Source organism: Pseudophryne corroboree, chromosome 6, assembly GCF_028390025.1.
Source record: "Pseudophryne corroboree isolate aPseCor3 chromosome 6, aPseCor3.hap2, whole genome shotgun sequence".
NCBI classification, from domain to species: Eukaryota; Metazoa; Chordata; class Amphibia; order Anura; family Myobatrachidae; genus Pseudophryne; species Pseudophryne corroboree.
The window spans coordinates 439583035-439603515 of record NC_086449.1 but is presented as its reverse complement, the minus strand read 5'-3'; the positions used below and the strand labels follow the sequence as shown (position 1 = coordinate 439603515).

The 20481-nt window shown below is 48.8% G+C and overlaps 1 protein-coding gene across 1 annotated transcript in view; it reads right to left on the bottom strand.

Annotated features, from left to right (window-relative positions):
• CPNE8 (copine 8) overlaps positions 1-20481 on the bottom strand; it is a 684333-nt gene that overhangs the window by 421399 nt on the left and 242453 nt on the right. The gene's annotated exons all lie outside the window — the stretch shown is intronic.

The following is a 20481-nucleotide window of genomic DNA, read 5'->3' as shown; positions in this document are numbered from 1 at the left end:
ACCGGCAGCTTGAAGCTTCCCCCTACCACCCTACAGTGTCCGTCTGTGTCCTGGCCGGAAAGGGGGCGGAGTACATGGCGCCGAGTGGCGGAGCTACACGACGCCGAGGGGCAGAGCTACACGGGACCAGTCAGCAGGAGGACGACAGAAACTGCTGCAGATCCAGCAAGCCAGATGGTATGTTGAAGGAGAGTGAGTGGGAAAGTGTGTGTATTTGTATCTACTGTGTGTGTGTGTGTGTGTGTGTGTGTGTGTGTGTGTGTGTGTGTGTGTGTGTATCTACAGTATGTGTATCTATATGTATGTGTATCTACAGTATGTGTGTACAGTTGCAAGAAAAAGTATGTGAACCCTTTGGAATTTCCTAGATTTGTGCATAAAATGTGTTCTGATCTTCATCTAAGTCACAACAATAGACAAACACAGTCTGCTGGAACGAATACCACACAAACAATTATATGTTCTCATGTTTTCATTGAACACACCATGTAAACATTCACAGTGCAGGGTGGACAAAGTATGTGAACCCTTAGGCTAATGACTTCTCAAAGAGCTAATTTGACTCAGGAGTCAGCTAACCTGGAGTCCAATCAATGAGACGAGATTGGAGGTGTTGGTTAAAGCTGCACTGCCCCATAAAATACACACACCAGTTTTGAGTTTGCAATTCTCAAGAAGCATTGCCTGATGTGTACCATGCCTCACAGAAAAGAGCTCTCAGAAGACCTACGATTAAGAATTGTTGACTTGCATAAAGCTGGAAAGGGTTACAAAAGTATCTCTAAAAGCCTTGATGTTCATCAGTCAACGGTAAGACAAATTGTCTATAAATGGAGAAAGTTCAGCACTGTTGCTACTCTCCCTAGGAGTGGGCGTTCTGTAAAGATGACTGCAAGAGCACAGCGCAGAAAGCTGAATGCGGTGAAGAAGAACCCTAGAGTGTCAGCTAAAGACTTACAGAAATCTCTGCCACATGCTAACATCTCTGTTGACAAATCTACCATACGTAAACCACTGAACAAGAATGGAGTTCATGGGAGGATACCACGGAGGAAGCCACTGCTGTCCAAAAAAACCACATTGCTGCACGTTTGAAGTTTGCAAAAGAGCCCCTGAATGTTCCACAGCACTACTGGCAAAATATTCTGTGAACAGATGAAACCAAAGTTGAGTTGTTTGAAAGGAACACACAATACTATGTGTGGGGGAAAAAAGGCACAGCACACCAACATCAAAACCTCATCCCAACTGTGAAGTATGGTGGAGGGGGCATCATGGTTTGTGGCTGCTTTGCTGCCTCAAGGCTTGGACAGATTGCTATCATCGGCGGAAAAATGAATTCCCAAGTTTATCAAGACATTTTGCAGGAGAACTTAAGGACATCTGTCCACCAATTGGAGCTCAACAGAAGATGGGTTGATGCAGCAGGACAACGACCCAAAGTACAGAAGTAGATCAACGGAATGGCTTCAACAGAAGAAAATACGCCTTCTGGAATGGCCCAGTCCTGACCTCAACCCAATTGAGATGCTGTGGCATGACCTCAAGAGAGCGATTCACACCAGACAACCCAAGAATATTGCTGAACTGAAACAGTTTTGTAAAGAGGAATGGTCCAAAATTCCCCCTGACCGTTGTGCAGGTCTGATATGCAACTATAGGAAACGTTTGGTTGAGATTATTGCTGCCAAAGGAGGGTCAACCAGTTATTAATTCCAAGGGTTCACATACTTTGTCCACCCTGCACTGTGAATGTTTACATGGTGTGTTCAATAAAAACATGAGCACATATAATTGTTTGTGTGGTATTAGTTTTAGAGACTGTTTGTCTATTGTTGTGACTTAGATCTGAACACATTTTATGACCAATGTACGCACAAATCCAGAAAATTCCAAAGGGTTCACATACTTTTTCTTGTAACTGCATATGTGTGTGTGTGTGTGTGTGTGTGTGTGTGTGTGTGTGTGTGTGTGTATGTATGTATGTATGTGTGTGGGGGAGTGGGGGGCATAATTTGGGGAAAAAAAGGCACTTCTGAGGGCATTATATATAACCGGCGCTACTACAGGGGCTATTATGCGTATAACCGGCGCTACTACAGGGGCTATTATGCGTATAACCGGTGCTACTACAGGGGCTATTATGTGTATAACTGGCGCTACTACAGGGGCTATTGGCCCTCATTCCGAGTTGATCGCTCGCTAGCTGCTTTTAGCAGCAGTGCAAACACTAAGCCGCCGCCCTCTGGGAGTCTATATAAGCTTAGCAGAAGTGCGACCAAAAGGTTTTTTTCATGCAGTTTCTGAGTGGCTGCAGACCTACTCCTTCCTTGCGATCACTTGAGTCTGTTTAGTTCCTGCTTTGACGTCACAAACACGCCCTGCGTTCGGCCAGCCACTCCCCCGTTTCCCCAGGCACGCCTGCGTTTTCACCTGACACGCCTGCGTTTTTTAGCACACTCCCGGAAAACGGTTACCACCCAGAAACACCCACTTCCTGTCAATCACTCTCCGATCAACAGAGCGACAGAAAAGAGTCGCTAGACCTTGTGTAAAACTGCATAGTTTTGTGTGAAAGTACGTCGTGCGTGCGCACTGCGGCCCATACGCATGCGCAGTTTTGCCATTTTTTTACCCGATCGCTGCACTGCGAAAATCGGCATGACCCCCATTATGCGTATAACTGGCGCTACTACATGGGCTATTATGTGCAGGGGCGGAACTCCCGGAGACAACGGAGTCGGTTGCCGCCGGGCTCCGAGCCTCTAGAGGGCACTTCTACTCCATTGTCCCACCCATGTTCTGTGTGTTTATCACCATCAGCGTTGCTGGGCACAGGGCAGCATTCCCTGCCTGAGTCCGGCTGTCAGTCACATCCATTCTGTTTATGGGATGCACTGTGGCTGTGCACTCCTTCCGAGTTTGCGCTGCTGCAGTGGCAGAGCCTTCTGATTCTGACTGAAACGGCTGCGCTGCACCCTGAGCTGCGAGAGCGGAATGCCTGACATGTAATCCCTCCCCTCTCTGCCTGACAAGCAACCCCGAGTCTCCACCCTACCCTGCTCTTTCCTGTCTGTCACTCTATACTTCTACTGATTCTCCCCCCTCCTGTTCCTGCCCAAGACCCACGCCCCTTACCCTGAGTCCCCACCCCTCTGACCAGTCTAATGTCACTCACCATGACCCCGCCCCCTCACCCTGAGTCCCCACCTACTCCTCTACCCTGTGACCATTCTAATCTACTCTCTACTGTCCCTGGCTAAGATCCTCGCCCCCTCACCCTGACTCTCCACCCCCTCCTCGACCCTTTCTACCCATTCTAATGTAACTCGCCATGACCCCTGCCCCTCCTCTGCCCTGTCTGACCATTCTGTCACTCACCTTGACTCTGCCCCCTCACCCTGAGTCCCCGCCTACTCCTCCACTCTGACCATTCTAATCTATTAGCTTCTGACCCTGGCCAAGGCCACGCCCCCTCATCTCAAGTCTCTGCATCCTTCCTGATTCCTGAAATGACTGCATATTCTGTTCCTGCTCCCCAGAGGCTGGAGCTCAGCAGGACAAGGACAAGACAGAGCCTCCTACTGCACAAGTAAGTGCCCACTGGGGGAGTGTAGTGAGGGTGAAGGTATAGTTATGCAATGGGGAGGGGTGTATTGGACTATTGGTTCTTTTCTGATTGTGTGGGGAGGGGGGAGGTGTTGTCCTAATACAGTTTGTTCTGGGGGAGATGTATTAAAGTGTGTGTGGGGGGGTTGTATTCATATTCTTTGCTATATGTGGCTAACTGATGGTCTCCACACTATTTTGCAGCCAGAGTGACGCTCTGTACATTATCTAGCAGCAATAACAATGCTTCATTATCTGGCCTTCACAGCGACACTCTCTGCATTATGCAGCGGTCACAGCGACACTCTCTGCATTATCTGGCCTTCACAGCGACACTCTCTGCATTATGCAGCGGTCACAGCGACACTCTCTGCATTATGCAGCGGTCACAGCGACACTCTCTGCATTATGCAGCGGTCACAGCGACACTCTCTGCATTATGCAGCGGTCACAGCGACACTCTCTGCATTATCTGGCCTTCACAGCGACACTCTCTGCATTATGCAGCGGTCACAGCGACACTCTCTGCATTATGCAGCGGTCACAGCGACACTCTCTGCATTATGCAGCGGTCACAGCGACACTCTCTGCATTATGCAGCGGTCACAGCGACACTCTCTGCATTATGCAGCGGTCACAGCGACACTCTCTGCATTATGCAGCGGTCACAGCGACACTCTCTGCATTATGCAGCGGTCACAGCGACACTCTCTGCATTATGCAGCGGTCACAGCGACACTCTCTGCATTATGCAGCGGTCACAGCGACACTCTCTGCATTATGCAGCGGTCACAGCGACACTCTCTGCATTATGCAGCGGTCACAGCGACACTCTCTGCATTATGCAGCGGTCACAGCGACACTCTCTGCATTATGCAGCGGTCACAGCGACACTCTCTGCATTATGCAGCGGTCACAGCGACACTCTCTGCATTATGCAGCGGTCACAGCGACACTCTCTGCATTATGCAGCGGTCACAGCGTCACTCTCTGCATTATGCAGCGGTCACAGCGACACTCTCTGCATTATGCAGCGGTCACAGCGACACTCTCTGCATTATGCAGCGGTCACAGCGACACTCTCTGCATTATGCAGCGGTCACAGCGACACTCTCTGCATTATGCAGCGGTCACAGCGACACTCTCTGCATTATGCAGCGGTCACAGCGTCACTCTCTGCATTATGCAGCGGTCACAGCGACACTCTCTGCATTATGCAGCGGTCACAGCGACACTCTCTGCATTATGCAGCGGTCACAGCGACACTCTCTGCATTATGCAGCGGTCACAGCGACACTCTCTGCATTATGCAGCGGTCACAGCGACACTCTCTGCATTATGCAGCGGTCACAACGACACTCTCTGCATTATGCAGCGGTCACAGCGACACTCTCTGCATTATGCAGCGGTCACAGCGACACTCTCTGCATTATGCAGCGGTCACAACGACACTCTCTGCATTATGCAGCGGTCACAGTCCCTGTTTCAACATGCAGACATGAGAGCTGCAGCCGATATGGACCCCCTGTGCATCACAGCAGAGCACCCCAGCTGAGGCTGAAATCAGCAGTAGAAATTGCTAACAGAAAGGTACAGGGCTGTTCTGGGGCATTAGGGGGCACATTACTAGCCATGGCACCACATTTTGTAAAAAAGTGCAATTGCACTGTGCGTGCGGTGCCAGAGACAATAATCAGAGAATTCACAGCTGAGACTCAGGAGACATGAAGGCGGCAAATTCAAAACTGCAGACATTGGGCATAATTCTGAGTTGATCGCAGCAGGAACTTTGTTAGCAGTTGGGCAAAACCATGTGCACTGCAGGGGAGGCAGATATAACATGTGCAGAGAGAGTTAGATTTGGGTGGGGTGTGTTCAAACTGAAATCTAAATTGCAATGTAAAAATAAAGCAGCCAGTATTTACCCTGCACAGAAACAAAATAACCCACCCAAATCTAACTCTCTCTGCACATGTGAAATCTGCCCCTCCTGCAGTGCACATGGGGGGTAATTCCAAGTTGATCGCAGCAGGAATTTAGTTAGCAATTGGGCAAAACCATGTGCACTGCAGGGGAGGCAGATTTAACATGTACAGAGAGAGTTAGATTTGGGTGGGTTATTTTATTTCTGTGCAGGGTAAAAACTGGCTGCTTTATTTTTACACTGCAAATTAGATTGCAGATTGAACACACCCCACCCAAATCTAACTCTCTCTGCACATGTTAAATCTGCCTTCCCTGCAGTGCACATGGTTTTGCCCAATTGCTAACAAAATTGCTGCTGCAATCAACTCGGAATGACCACCATGGTTTTGCCCAATTGCTAACAAACTTTCTGCTGTGATCAACTCAGAATTACCCCCATTGATCAATGCAATATGCATTATGTGATCCTGTGACTAAAGTGGATCCGGTCTGAAGATCGACACTGTCTAGGTCGACACTGTCTAGGTCGACAATGTTTAGGTCAACCACTATAGGTCGACAGTCACTAGGTCGACATGGATGGAAGGTCGATGGGGTTTCTAGGTCGACATGTGCTAGGTCGACAGGTCTAAAGGTCGACATGAGTTTTTCACTTTTTTTTTTTCTTTTTTTGAATTTTTTCATACTTAACGATCCACTTGGACTACGATTGGAACGGTAATCTGTGCCGAGCGACACAAAAAAAAAATCCTCATGTCGACCTTTAGACCTGCCGCCTAGCACATGTCGACCTAGAAACCCTGTCGACCTTCCATCCATGTCGACCTAGTGACTGTCGACCTATAGTGGTCGACCTAAACATTGTCGACCTAGATACTGTCGATTTGATGAACCACACCTGACTAAAGATGCGACAGGGCAGCCTGCATTCCTCACCATTACACTAACTGCTGCAGAGTCCCCTTCAGTGATTTACTATGGTCTCTGGCAAGCTGACTCATGATTAACCCTTTGGAGTCAGGCAGTAGCTATACGTCCCTGCAAAGAGATGTGTGTGCTGATGCTGTGTGTGACATGGGAAGGTATATAGGCCCTAATTCAGAGCTGCTCGTAGATGTGTGAGAAAACGCCCATTTACAATCAATTCTTTGACATGTGGGGGGACGCCCAGCACAGGGCAAGTCCCGCCACGCATGCTGGATCAGCTTCCCCCGCAGACATGCAAGAGCATCATACGGCGGTGATGCTTTCGCATGTTTAGAGTAGCCCTTTGCCTACGCCATGTTGAGAGTTACAGCAGCTGTGTGTGACGTTACACAGTCGCCGCGGCCTGCACCGCAAATGGACACCCCGTTCCCGCCTCCTCCAGCTCTTAAACTGCGTTCTGAAGAGAATGCAGTTTAGGTCCTTGCACTTGCGCATACCGGCATACGTGTGTGCGCAGTTGTGTTGAAATCGCTTCATAGCAATTTTTCACATCAGCCTCAGGGTCTGAATCGTCCCCATAACTGCTTAGTTTTATTGTTGCAGTTCATTTATGTGCTGTAAAACCCTCTTGGTCAGAGATAGCCACTCTTTGATCTGTGAGTCTGTGCTGGAATTCATTAAACATGCTGCTGTTGTGTTACAATAATGTCCTGTGTGCCAGCACACAGCTTGAAACCTCCACTGTGTGAAGTGACATAACATTATCTCCTTATCCCTTTCCAAAAACAATAGAAGATCTCTGGGTGCTGCTGAGATGTTGGTAGGGCTGGTAGTGGGAGGCATTTATTTTTTCGGCTGCCGGGATCCCGACCGATGGCAGAGTGCCAACACTTGGTGAAATACCGGCGGTCGGAATCCCCACTCAAGTGGTGGTCCACGCCACCACTCGAGGGCCACCGGGGTTAAAGCGTGGCAAGCGGACATGCTGCGGTAGCCCCCGGTATTCTGGCTGTCGGGATCCCAGCATCGGTCTCCTGACCGACGGGATACCGACAGCCGGCATATCATACTGAATCCCTGGTAGTTGTGTCTCTTGGTGCTGCTGAGGTTGGGGCAATAAGCGGGGTAGTGTTTCTCTAGTTGCTGCTGCGGTGTTGGATATGGGGTAAATTCATACTTGCCTAACCTTCTGGAAGCTGCGGGAGGCTCCCGATTTTTCGGGTAGTCCCCCGCAGCCCCGGAAGGGTAGGTGACTCTCCAGCATCGCGCATAATCCCACCCACTTCGCAGTGAAGTAGACAGGATAAGGATAAAATAATACGCTATCGTCAGCCGACTGAAGGGACGGAGCTAATCTCATCATTTAGCCCCGCCCCTGCCCGTGGACCAGTGAATCACGGTCATTTCCGCCAATTGACGGGACTAATGACATCACAGTTGGTCCCCCGGCCCCAAAAGTTGCCTGCTGCGTCTCCTCTTCGGGATTCTCCCGGACAGGAGACTTAAAAGGTAGTCAAGTATGGGTAAGTGTAGCTCTAGGTACTGCTTAGATTGAGGCGAAAGTAACTATGGGTGCTACAGCTGCTGAGGTTGAGGTGTTAGAGGGGAAGTTTGTCTCTCAGTGCTGCTGAGGTTGGGATGTTGGTGGTGAGGGGAATGTGTCTCTGTGTGTTGCGGGGGTTGGCTTGTTGGTAGGGGGGCACCAACCATTATCTTGCCTCCAGGCGCCTGGCTTGAATTTACGCCACTGATTATGTGTATAACTGGCGCTATTACAGGGACTATTATGCTTATAACCGGCGCTACTACAGGGACTATTATGCATATAATGAGCGCTACTACAGGGGCTATTATGCGTATAAGCGGTGCTACTACAGGGGCTGTGTGTATAACCGGCACCACTACGGGGGACATTATGAGTATAAACAGCACTACTATGCGTAGGGTAATGTGAATAAGATTGTGCTACTGTGTGGCGTACTTTGAAATGGGGGTACTATTGTGTGACCATGCCCCTTCCTTGTGAGATGACACCTCTTTTTTGCAGCACGCTGTCCCTTTGTAAAATATGGGAGGGAGCAAATTTATAGTTTGCAGGGGGTGCCGAAAACCCCAACACCGGCCCTGGTGAGCAGCTTCCTATGGTTGGTTTAACACACACCTTATCACCCCGAGGGCCCTGCACTGCACTGCCTTTTCTACTGTTATCTTCTAATAAGTGACATAAGGACCATAATGGCAGAGTGGTTAGCAATGCTGCCTCACAGCATATGAGTCATGGGTTTGATTTCGACCAGGGGCCATAACTGTGTAGGGAAAAAGAGGAAAAGTCAGCACAGTGCGGGACCATGTAGTGTAGACCAACTACAAGAAATACTGTCATAAGCTGCACAACATGCCTTGTATACAGAAATTAGTTGAAGTTATTAACAAAGATGGCCTTTGGCAATGCCAATGCGTACAGTGCTTTAAATCCACCATTAACGGGTTAGCTTTAGCGATAAATGATACACTATTACTGTTTATTTTTACTGAGAAAATATTAAACAAATTGGAAACGTCAGTTTATAAGAAAATAGGATTTTAATACCTACCGGTAAATCCTTTTCTCGTAGTCCATAAGGGATATTGGAGACAGATTAGTACGATGGGGTATAGATGGGTCCAAAGGAGCCAGTGCATTTTAAATTTCTTCAACTGGGTGTGCTGGCTCCTCCCCTCTATGACCCCTCCCACAGGCAGTATAGGTAAACAGTGCCCGAAGGAGAAATTACATTCTTGAGAGAAGGAACATAATAATAATAAGATTTTACTTACCGATAAATCTATTTCTCATAGTCCGTAGTGGATGCTGGGGACTCCGTCAGGACCATGGGGAATAGCGGCTCCGCAGGAGACAGGGCACAAAAGCAAGCTTTTAGGATCACATGGTGTGTACTGGCTCCTCCCCCTATGACCCTCCTCCAAGCCTCAGTTAGGTACTGTGCCCGGACGAGCGTACACAATAAGGAAGGATCTTGAATCCCGGGTAAGACTCATACCAGCCACACCAATCACACCGTACAACTTGTGATCTGAACCCAGTTAACAGTATGATAACAATGAAGTAGCCTCTAAAAAAGATGGCTCACAACAATAATAACCCGATTTTTGTAACAATAACTATGTACAAGTAATGCAGACAATCCGCACTTGGGATGGGCGCCCAGCATCCACTACGGACTATGAGAAATAGATTTATCGGTAAGTAAAATCTTATTTTCTCTAACGTCCTAGTGGATGCTGGGGACTCCGTCAGGACCATGGGGATTATACCAAAGCTCCCAAACGGGCGGGAGAGTGCGGATGACTCTGCAGCACCGAATGAGAGAACTCCAGGTCCTCCTCAGCCAGGGTATCAAATTTGTAGAATTTTACAAACGTGTTCCCCCCTGACCACGTAGCTGCTCGGCAAAGTTTTAAAGCCGAGACCCCCTCGGGCATACGCCCAAGATGAGCCCACCTTCCTTGTGGAATGGGCATTTACAGATTTTGGCTGTGGCAGGCCTGCCACAGAATGTGCAAGCTGAATTGTACTACAAATCCAACGAGCAATAGTCTGCTTAGAAGCAGGAGCACCCAGCTTTTTGGGTGCATACAATATAAACAGCAAGTCAGACTTTCTGACTCCAGCCGTCCTGGAAATATATATATATATATCTATATATTTTTAGGGCCCCGACAACGTCTAGCAACTTGGAGTCCTCCAAGTCCCTAGTAGCCGCAGGCACCACAATAGGTTGTTTCAGGTGAAACGCTGACACCACCTTAGGAAGAAACTGGGGACGAGTCCGCAGTTCTGCCCTGTCCGAATGGAAAATCAAATATGGGCTTTTTTAAGACAAAACCACCAATTCTGACAATCGCCTGGCCGAGGCCAGGGCCACATCATGGTCACTTTCCATGTGAGATATTTCAAATCCACAGATTTGAGCGATTCAAACCAATATGATTTGAGGAATCCCAGCACTACGTTGAGATCCCACGGTGCCACTGGAGGCACACAAGGGGCTGTATATGCAATACTCCCTTGACAAACGTCTGGACTTCAGGAACTGAAGCCAATTCTTTCTGGAAGAAAATCTACAGGGCCGAAACTTGAACCTTAATGGACCCCAATTTGAGGCTCATAGACACTCCTGTTTGCAGGAAGTGCAGAAATCGACCTAGTTGAAATTTTTTCGTGGGGCCTTCCTGGCCTCACCCACGCAACATATTTTCACCACCTGTGGTGATAACGTTGTGCGGTCACCTCCTTCCTGGCTTTTACCAGGGTAGGTATGACCTCTTCCGGAATGCCTTTTCCCTTAGGATCCGGCGTTCAACCGCCATGCCGTCAAACGCAGTCGCGGTAAGTCTTGGAACAGACAAGGTCCCTGCTGGAGCAGGTCCTTTCTTAGAGGCAGATGTCACGGTTCCTCTTGGAACAGACATGGTACTTGCTGAAAGCAAATCCCTTCTTAGCTCCCGAGGCCATTAGTCCTCTGTGAGCATCTCTTGAAGTTCCGGGTACCAAGTCCCTCTTGGCCAATCCGGAGCCACGAGTAAAGTTCTTACTCCTCTACGTCTTATAATTCTCAATACCTTGGTTATGAGAAGCAGAGGAGGGAACACATACACCGACTGTTACACCCACGGTGTTACCAGGACGTCCACAGCTATCGCCTGAAGGTCTCGTGACCTGGCGCAATACCTGTCCCGTTTTTTGTTCGGGCGGGACGCCATCATGTCCACCTTTGGTCTTTCCCAACGGTTCACAATCATGCAGAAAACTTCCCGATGAAGTTCCCACTCTCCCGGGTGGAGGTCGTGCCTGCTGAGGAAGTCTGCTTCCCAGTCGTCCACTCCCGGAATGAACACTGCTGACAGTGCTATCACATGATTTTCCGCCTAGCGAAAAATCCTTGCAGTTTTGCCACTGCCCTCCTGCTTCTTGTGCCGCCCTTTCTGTTTACGTGGGCGACTGCCGTGATGTTATCCCACTGGATCAATACCGGCTGACCTTGAAGCAGAGGTCTTGCTAAGCTTAGAGCATTATAAATTTGCTCTTAGCTCCAGTATATTTATGTGGAGAGAATTCTCCAGACTTGATCACACTCCCTGGAAATTTTTTCCCTGTGTGACTGCTCCCCAGCCTCTCAGGCTGGCCTCCGTGGTCACCAGCATCCAATCCTGAATGCCGAATCTGCGGCCCTCTAGAAGATGAGCACTCTGTAATCACCACAGGAGAGACACCCTTGTCCTTGGATATAGGGTTATCCGCTGATGCATCTGAAGATGCGATCCGGACCATTTGTCCAGCAGATCCCACTGAAGAGTTCTTGCGTGAAATCTGCCGAATGGAAGCGCTTCGTAATAAGCCACCATTTTTACCAGGACTCTTGTGCAATGATGCACTGACACTTTTCCTGGTTTTAGGAGGATCCCGATTAGCTCGGATAACTCCCTGGCTTTCTCCTCTGGGAGAAACACCTTTTCCTGGACTGTGTCCAGAATCATCCCTAGGACCAGCAGACGTGTCGTCGGAACAACTGCGGTTTTGGAATATTTAGAATCCACCCGTGCTGTCGTAGAACTACTTGAGATAGTGCTACTCCGACCTCCAACTGTTCTCTGGACCTTGTTCTTATCAGGAGGTCGTCCATTTTCTTTGAAGACGAATCCTCATTCCGGTCATTACCTTGGTAAGGACCCGGGGTGCCTTGGACAATCCAACGGCATCGTCTGAAACTGATAGTGACAGTTCTGTACCACGAACCTGAGGTACCCTTGGTGAGAAAGGCAAATTTTGGGACATGGAGGTAAGCATCCCTGATGTCCCGGGACACCATATAGTCCCCTTGTTCCCGGTTCGCTATCACTGCTCTGAGTGACTCCATCTGGATTTGAACCCTTGTAAGTGTTCAAATTTTTCAGATTTAGAATAGGTCTCACCTAGCCTTCTGGCTTCAGTACCACCATATAGTGTGGAATAATACCCCTTTCCTTGTTGTAGGAGGGGTAATTTTATTATCACCTGCTGGGAATACAGCTTGTGAATTGTTTTCAATACTGCCTCCCTGTCGGAGGGAGATATTGGTACAGCAGACTACAGGAACCTGCGAGGGGGGAAACGTCTCGACATTCCAATCTGTACCCCTTGGATACTACTTGTAGGATCCAGGGGTCCTGTACGGTCCCAGCGTCATGCTGAGAACTTGGTAGAAGCGGTGTTTCTGGGAATGGGCTGCCTGCTGCAGTCTTCTTCCCTTTCCTCTATCCCTGGGCAGATATGACTCTTATAGGGACGAAAGGACTGAGGCTGAAAAGACGGTGTCTTTTTCTGTAGAGATGTGACTTAGGGTAAAAAACGGTGGATTTTCCAGCAGTTGCCGTGGCCACCAGGTCCCATGGACCGACCCCAAATAACTCCTCCCCTTTATACGGCAATACATCTTTGTGCCGTTTGGAATCTGCATCACCTGACCACTGTCGTGTCTATAAACATATTCTTGCAGATATGGACATCGCATTTACTCTTGATGCCAGAGTGCAAATATCCCTCTGCGCATCTCGCATATATAGAAATGCATCCTTTAAATGCTTTATAGTCAATAAAATACTGTCCCTGTCAAGGGTATCAATATTTTTAGTCAGGGAATCCGACCAAGCCACCTCAGCTCTGCACCTCCAGGCTGAGGCGATCGCTGGTCGCAGTATTACACCAGCATGTGTGTGTATACTTTTTAGGATATTTTTCAGCCTCCTATCAGCTGGCTCCTTAAGTACGGCCCTATCTGTAGATGGTACCGCCACTTGTTCTGATAAGCGTGTGAGCGCCTTATCCACCCTGAGGGGTGTTTCCCAACGCGCCTTAACTTCTGGCGGGAAAAGGTATACCGCCAATAATTTTCTATCGGGGGAAACCCACGCATCACACACTTCATTTAATTTATCTGATTCAGGAAAAACTACAGGTAGTTTTTTTCACCTCCCACATAATACCCTTTTTTGTGGTACTTGGAGTATCAGAAATATGTAACACCTCCTTCATGCCCTTAACGTGTGGCCCTAAAGGAAAATACGTTTGTTTCTTCACCGTCGACACTGAAATCAGTGTCCGTGTCTGGGTCTGTGTCGACCGACTGAGGTAAATGGGCATTTTACAGCCCCTGACGGTGTTTGAGACGCCTGGACAGATACTAATTTGTTCGCCGGCCCTCTCATGTCGTCAACCGGCTTGCAGCGTGTTGACATTATCACGTAATTCCATAAATAAGCCATCCATTCCGGTGTCGACTCCCTAGAGAGTGACATCACCATTACAGGCAATTTTCTCCGCCTCCTCACCAACATTTTCCTCATACATGTCGACACACACGTACCGACATACAGCACACACATAGGGAATGCTCTGATAGAGGACAGGACCCACTAGCCCTTTGGGGAGACAGAGGGAGAGTTTGCCAGCACACACCAAAACGCTATAATTATCCAGGGACAACCTTTATATAAGTGTCCCTTATAGCATTTTAATATATATACATATCGCCAAATCAGTGCCCCCCCCCCTCTCTGTTTTAACCCTGTTTCTGTAGTGCAGTGCAGGGGAGAGCTTGGGAGCCTTCCCACCAGCATTTCTGTGAGGGAAAATGGCGCTGTGTGCTGAGGAGAATAGGCCCCGCCCCCTTTTCGGCGGGCTTCTTCTCCAGAGTTTGTGATATCTGGCAGGGGTTAAATACATCCATATAGCCTCAAGGGCTATATGTGATGTATTTTTCGCCATACAGGTATTATACATTGCTGCCCAGGGCGCCCCCCCCCGCGCCCTGCACCCTCCGTGACCGCTGTGTGAAGTGTGCTGACAACAATGGCGCACAGCTGCAGTGCTGTGCGCTACCTGATGAAGACTGAAAGTCTTCTGCCGCCTGGTTCCGGACCTCTTCAATCTTCAGCATCTGCAAGGGGGGTCGGCGGTGCGGCTCCGGGACGAACCCCAGGGCGAGCCCTGTGTTCCGACTCCCTCTGGAGCTATGTCCAGTAGCCTAAGAATCCAATCCATCCTGCACGCAGGTGAGTTGAAAATCTCTCCCCTAAGTCCCTCGATGCAGTGAGCCTGTTGCCAGCAGGACTCACTGAAAATAAAGAACCTAAAAACTTTTTCTAAGCAACTCTTTAAGAGAGCCACCTAGATTGCACCCTGCTCGGACGGGCACAAAAACCTAACTGAGGCTTGGAGGAGGGTCATAGGGGGAGGAGCCAGTACACACCATGTGATCCTAAAAGCTTGCTTTTGTGCCCTGTCTCCTGCGGAGCCGCTATTCCCCATGGTCCTGACGGAGTCCCCAGCATCCACTAGGACGTTAGAGAAAAGTGTGGTGAGATTTACACACCAGCACACCATAACTTAACCGGGCCAGCAACGGCTGGCAACAGAAGAAGCAACAGCTTAACAGATAACACATAACAGAGAACCTGCAGAAAGTCACCGCACAGAGGCGGGTGCCCAATATCCCTTATGGACTACGAGAAAATGATTTACCGGTAGGGATATTGGGGGCAGATTAGTATGATGGGGATGTCACAAAGCTTCCAGAATGGGCGGGAACGTGCAGAGACATCTGCAGCACCTCCTGCCCAAACTGGGTATCCTCTTTGGCCAGGGTACCAAACTTGTAGAACCTCACAAAGGTGTTCTTCCCCGACCAGGTAGCAGCTCGGCATAGTTGCAAGGCTGAGACTCCCCGGCAGCCACCCAGAAGGAGCCCAACAATCTAGTAAAGTGGGCCTTTAGAGACTTCGGAACCGGCAAGGCTGCCGACACATAGGCCTGTTGCCGAATCCATCGAGCAATGGACTGCTTTGAAGCAGGGCAACCCTTTTTCTGCACATCACACAGCACGAACAAGTAATCTGTCTTTCTGATCCGAGCCGCCCTCTTGACATAGATCTTCAAGGCTCGCACTGTATCCAATGCCTCCAGAGGGGCAGAAGAGCCAGAACTGGACGGAATCACAAGAGGTTGATTCAAGTGAAACATGGAGACCACCTTCGGCAGGAACTGCTGCCTAGTCCTGAGCTCCGCTCTGTCCTCGTAAAAGACTAAGTATGGACTTTTACACGATAAGGCCCCCAATTCTGAGTCACGTCTAGCAGAAGCCAGGGCAAGTAACATCACTGTCTTCCACGTGAGGTATTTGTCTTTTACCGTCAGCAGAAGTTCAAACCAGGAGGACTGTAGAAAGTGTAACACCACATTCCAATCCCAATGGCACCTTAGGCGACACAAATGGAGGTTGTATGTGAAGCACCCCTTGCAAGAAGGTCTGAACTTCTGGCAAGATAGCCAACTTCTTCTGGAAGAAGACGGAAAGAGCTGAAATTTGGACCTTAATGGATCCAAAATGTTAGCCTTTATTCACTCCAGACGGTAGGAAACGAAGGAATCTTCCCAAGTGGAATTCTGCAGATGGATATGTGCGTTCCTTGCACCAAGAGACATATCTTCTCCAGATATGATGATAGTGTTTTGACGTCACAGGTTTTCTGGCTTGCACCATAGTGGCAATTACGTTTTTGGAAAGACCTTTGTGAGCTAGGATGTTCCGCTCAACCTCCATGGCGTCAAACAAAGCCGCCGTAAGTCCGGGTAGACGAACGGTCCTTGCTGAAGAAGCTCCCTTCTTAGTGGCAGAGGCCAAGGGTCTTCTATGAACATATCCAGAAGAGCCGCGTACCACGCTCTCCGTGGCCGATCCGGTGCAATCAAGATTGTTTGTTCTTCGTGATGTCTGATCCGCTTGAGCACCTTGGGATCAACAGAATTGGAGGAAATAGGTAGACCAGCTGGTAAGGCCAAGGCGATGTCAGACCTGAGGGTCTCTGGTTCGCGAGCAGCGAAGCTTCTTGTTGAGGCGAGACGCCATCATGTCGATCTGTGGGCATCCCCACCTGTCGACGATCTGTTGAAACACCTGAGGGTGTAATTTCCCCCGGGTGGAGATCATGGCGACTCAGGAAGTCCGCTTCCCAGTTGTCCACTCCTGGAATGAAAATTGAGACTGTGCTCTTTCATTTCCTTTTTCCCCAGAGAAGTATTTTGGACACTTCTCGCATGCAGGCCTTGCTTTTTGTCCCTCCTTGTCGATTGATGATGCACGCCACTGCTGTGGCGTTGTCCGACTAAACCTGAATCACCTGATCCCGGAGTAGAGGGGATGCCTGAATCGGAGCATTGTAGATAGCCCAAAGTTCCAGTATGTTGATAGGAAGTAGGGCCTCTTGAGCAGACCACCTGCTCTTAAACTGTGCCCCCTGGGTGACAGCTCCCCATCCTCTCAGACTTGCATCCGTCGTGAGGAGTATTCAATCCTGTTTCCTGAAGCATCGACCCACCAGTAGGCTGGAAGACTGTAGCCACCACAGGAGTGAAATCATGGCCTGGGGTGACAGCCGAATCATCCGGTGCATCTGAAGATGGGAACCGGACCACTTGATCAGGATGTCCAATTGGAAGGGTCTGGCATGGAAGCTTCCTAACTGTATTGCCTCGTATGAGGCCATCATCTTTCCCAACAATTTTATACAAAGATGAATAGAAACTCGAGCAGGATGGAGAACCATGCAAACCATTTCTTGAAGTGTTCTCACTTTGTCCTCTGGGAGGAACACTCTCTGAGCTACAGTATCCAGTATCAAGCCCAGAAACAGATGGGACTTCTGTAAATTGAGAATCCACCCGTAGTGAGACAGAAGTTGGATAGTGCGATCTATATGGAGCAGTAGAAGCTTCCTGGAACTCGCTTTTATCAGGAGATCATCCAGGTAAGGGACAATGTTGACCCACTGGACTCTGAGTTGAAACATCATTACCGCCATCAACTTCGTGAACACCCTCGGAGCTGTAGACAGGCTGAAGGGTAACGCCTGAAACTGGTAGTGATCACTCAGTAGGGCGAACCACAGATAGGCCTGATGAGGAGGCCATATTGGGATATGGAGGTAAGCGTCCTTGATATCCAGGGACACTAGGAATTCTTGGTGTTCCAAGCCTGCAATCACCGCTCTCAAAGATTCCATCTTGAATTTGAAAACCTTCAGGTAAGGATTCAAGAACTTCAGATTCAAAATGGGTCTCACAGACCCGTCTGGTTTTGGCACTACCAACAGACTGGAGTAGTAACCTTGTCCTTGCTGTAGCAGGGGTACTGGAACATTAACCTGGGACTGGACCAACTTGTTGATGGCCAGTAGTAACAGGAACCATCCCAGATATGGCTGCAGTGACGTAACCAAGCTATCAACACGAGATCCCCTAAGGGTGGGTGGGAACTGTCATGCCGAAGTCTTTGTGGAAGCTGAGCTGGTGCTCTGTTCTTGAGAACCAGCAACGGTTGGTTTCTTAGGCTTACCTCTGGAGCCTCTAGCTGCGTTGGAAGCTCCCCTGGCTCTAGATCGAAATCTGAAGGCCTGAAAGGACTGAGTAGACGGTCCTGGGTAGGCACGCCTAGCAGGCGGAGCCCCTGAACTGAGAAACGTGGATTTCTTAGCAGTAGCTTTGGAGAGCCATGCGTCCAACTCCCCTCCGAAAAGTCATCCCCCTGTGAAGGGGAGAGATTCCACATTACATTTGGAGTCAGCATCTGCAATCCACTGACGCAACCATATGGCTCTGTGTGCAGACACATCCATAGCAGTGGTCCTAGCATTAATATTGCCAATCTCTTTAAGGGATTCACAGAGGACTCTTGCCGTGTCCTGAATGTGTTTTAGGAAAGTTACAGTAGTAATTAAGGTCATATCACTCGAAAGACCTTCTGGAATTTGAGTAGCCCACATATGAATTGTATGTGTCATCCAGCAATGACCGGTCTTTGAGCTACACTTGCAGCAGTGTAGATAGAGTTCAGAGTGGTCTCAATTTTCCAATCCCCCGGGTACTTTACCGTAAAGGACTCCGGAACTGGGAGCACCGCCTTCTTAGAGAGGCGAGAGATTGAGACGTCTACTACTGGAGATTCTTCCCAGAATTTCCTGCCTTCAGGGGCAAAAGGGAAGGTATGCTAAAACCTTTCGGACACCTGATATTTTTTTATCTGGATTTTTCCAGGCTAATTTAAATAAATCATCCAATTCCTTGGAATCAGGAAATGTGACTGTCAGGTTGTGCAGTGGGAAGAAAAACGACTGCTGATTAGTAGCATCCTCCAGGGGGAGCTGTAACAGATCCCGTATAGCCAATATGAGGAGTTCAATACCCTGTGTAGGGGTGGAATCCCCACTAATGGGACCCACATCATCCCCATCATCCTGTACATCATCAGTATCTGATAGGATTGCCGGTAAAGCACGTTTTTGTGCACCTGTAGTAGACATAGGGGGATGGGGAACATCAGCCTTAGCAGCTAGGTTAGCCTCATTGGCAGTGAGTTAAGATGACATATCAGACATCATAGTTTTGATAGCCCCCAGCCAGAAAGACTCTCCCCCACATTGTTATCAGCATTTTGTGATGACTGACTACACTCCTCACATGATATGGAGCCAGATGAAATAGGGGAGAATCTGGCATTACATACACTGCATAACTTCTGTTTCACCATTATGAAATACAGATACAATACACATACAACACAGACTGATTACAATACAAGCCTGCCCTAATGCATGTGAGAGGAGACACAGAAGTGAGGACCCCAGCGCACCCAACGCTGTACAGCCCCAGTGAGGCTGTCAGCGTTTTATGTATTTATATATAACGGTGATACTGTCTGTAAACTGTGTGCCAATAGCGGCTCTCCTCCCCTACACCCGGTACCAGTGATCCTGTGAACGTGTGGAGGAGCCGTATGAGGCTGCTGCATATGCAGAGGAAGGCTCCAAAATGCCGCTGAGCCCGCTCTGATGTAGCTCCACCCCCCCCACCCTCCCCGTAATGGCGCCAGAGCTACTAATAATGTTTATACTGGCCATGTCTCCCACACCATTTGTAGCCTCACATAAATGTTTGGTACAGTAACGCCAGCCAGTCTCCCGCAGGGGATCCAGTGGGTCCCCGTGAGCCTCACCCGTGCCTCTGTCACACAGTGAACCGAGGGACCCCCCTAGCGAGGGCCCCCGGTTTGTACTCACCACCGACGATCACCTTCAGGCTTTGTTAGGGGTGTGCGGCATGCTGCGGCTGCGACAGCTAAGGCGCAGTGCCCCGCTGAACAAACAGTCCCTCAGGACACTGGTCCTGCAGCGGGGAAGCGGCTCTGCACTTCAAGAGGCCGGTGACCGCCCCCCCCCCCCCCCCCAACTCCCACGGCGCAGCTATGCTGTTGCACAAACAGCATACCGAAAGAAATCAAAGTTTAAAAGAAATTGAAGAAAAAACTCTTGCAGAGTGTGCATCCTCTCCTGAGGGCACTTTTTTTCTAAACTGCCTGTGGGAGGCGGCATAGAGGGGAGATGACAGCACACCCAGTTGAAGAAATTTAAAGTGCACTGGCTCCTTTGGACCCGTCTATACCCCATCGTACTAATCTGTCCCCAATATCCCGTATTGATGCTAGATAAATAAAAGTAACTCCGAAAAAGATTTAAAATCAAATGCATAATTATCTCCCAATCAGAGCTGAGTAATAGATCTACTAACAAATATATAATTGTTAAAACAGTGTGTACAGTAGTGTACATTGTATTTTGCTTCTTTTGTTTTCGCTTACATCTGTGCCAGGGAGATTCAGTGCTCACTTCTAATTATAAACAATTTTAAATGCAGGCTTTAACTCTCACTTTTATTTTACTCATTCATTTCCATTACACAGAATTGTACTTTTATGTTTACATTAATGTGCTCAAGACCAGTCTGAATATTCTCATAAATTTTGTCCATTTCTGCATGATTAAAATTGTGTTCAAAAAGTTTCCTTTTATTGTTATTGCATGTTAAATTGCAAGTTACAGTTAAGTATAATGCCTAATCTTAGCTCATCGTCCATCATCTGCTATCACCCA